This window comes from Poecilia reticulata, linkage group LG10, assembly GCF_000633615.1.
Source record: "Poecilia reticulata strain Guanapo linkage group LG10, Guppy_female_1.0+MT, whole genome shotgun sequence".
In the NCBI taxonomy this organism is placed as follows: Eukaryota; Metazoa; Chordata; class Actinopteri; order Cyprinodontiformes; family Poeciliidae; genus Poecilia; species Poecilia reticulata.
Genome location: NC_024340.1, coordinates 24574239 through 24576223, shown reverse-complemented (window position 1 = coordinate 24576223; position 1985 = coordinate 24574239).

The window sequence follows — 1985 nt, the reverse complement described above, 5'->3', positions numbered from 1 at the left end:
TTTTTTTTTTTTTTTTTGAAGCAGCTCTTTAGAGCTCCACTGTATTGATTTTTGCTTCCCAATTTGTGTAGCAAGATATTGCATTTATTATTTCACCATTCCAAAGTACCCTCTAGGTGTCAGCAGTATTCTAAGAAACCAGACAAAACTCGCTCCAGGCGTCTTTTGTTCCATCCGAAAGGAGGAGGGAAGGCATCAGATCTGGGTTTGCCTCTCGATTCCACTAGGCTTTGTATTTAACCATTAGAAGCTGTCGTGGTCATCTACATATAATGCTCTAGCTTATTGTTGTCCTGCTGCTGGATAATGGGAACCGGAACTCCGAATCAAATGAGGAATTACGTCTGGTGTGCTTTTCACTTGACCATACTGCTGTTTGTTGGAAACCGGGTTTTAGCAGAAACAAGATACTCTGTTGCAGAAGAAGTGAAGGATGGTACTGTTGTGGGTAATGTCGCAAAGGACCTCGGCCTTGAAATGTCTTCTCTGAAGTACCGTCGGCTCCGTGTGGTGTCGGAAAACGAGAATGCATTTTTTGAAGTAAACCAGGACAACGGGGACCTTTATGTTGTTCGGAAAATCGACCGAGAGGAGCTTTGTCGGGGAAGTGGCGCATGCTTAATGGAACTGAAAATCATCATAGAAAACCCTTTGGAAATACATTACGTTGTAGTCGAAATTAAGGATGTAAATGATCACTCCCCCGTCTTTCCAGAAAAAGAACAGAGGTTTGAGATAGGTGAACAAACACTGCCCGGAAGACGATTTCAATTGCACGCTGCCCGTGATCCCGATTCTGGATCTAACTCCATACGTACGTACACACTGAACTCAAATGAGCATTTTGAAATAGATATTCGTGTGAGCGATGAAGATAAATTACCGTTTCTGGTGCTAAAGAAGTCCCTTGACAGGGAACAAAAAAGTCGTCATTTGCTGCTCTTAACAGGAGTTGATGGAGGTAAACCTCCAAGATCAGGGACACTAAATATTTCAATTATTGTTCTCGACAGTAATGATAATCGTCCAAAATTCAGTATGGAAACCTATGAAGTTGAAATACAAGAAAACATTCCAGTTGGCACGTCAGTGCTAAGAATAAATGCAACTGATGCAGATGAAGGCACCAACAGTCAAATTGAATACAGCCTTGGAAAAACACTGAAGAAAAATGTCTACGATATTTTTGAACTTGATAAAATAACTGGAAATATCAGAGTTAAAGGTGCTGTTGACTATGAAGAAAATGACGTTTATAAACTGGATATTGAGGCATCAGATAAAGGAACGCCTCCATCCACTGGTGAGTGTAGAGTTATTGTAAAGATAAAAGATATGAATGATAATCCACCCGAAATTGATATTACATCTCTGTCAAACACCGTGTCTGAAGACTCAAAGCCTGGGACTGTAATTTCTCTGATTAGTGTAAAAGACAAAGATTCAGGTCTCAATGGAAAAATAATGACACGCATTATATCAGACGTTCCCTTTGAACTGAAGCCTTCTTATAAGGAGAACACATATTCAATTGTAACGAAAGGTTATTTGGATCGAGAAGAGATTACACATTATAATATTACAATAAAAGCAACTGACTATGGTGACCCTCCATTATCAACTGTAAAAACACTTAACCTACAAGTAACAGACGTAAATGACAACAAACCTCAATTCTCCCAAAATCCAATAAACATTTACCTGCCAGAAAACAATGTCCCTGGAACTCTCATATTTGGTGTCAGCGCTGCTGACAAAGACTTAAGTGAAAATGCAGCTATTTCTTATCGTATTGCAAGAGAAGGTCACCAGAACGGTKTCATATCCTTCCTTAGTGTAAATTCAGAAAATGGAGAAATATCAGCACTTAAAAGTTTCGACTTTGAAACGCTGAAAACTTTCCAGTTCCAAGTTGTCGCCACTGATTCTGGGACTCCGTCACTCAGCAGCAACGTCACAGTGAACGTGTTCATTCTGGATCAGAA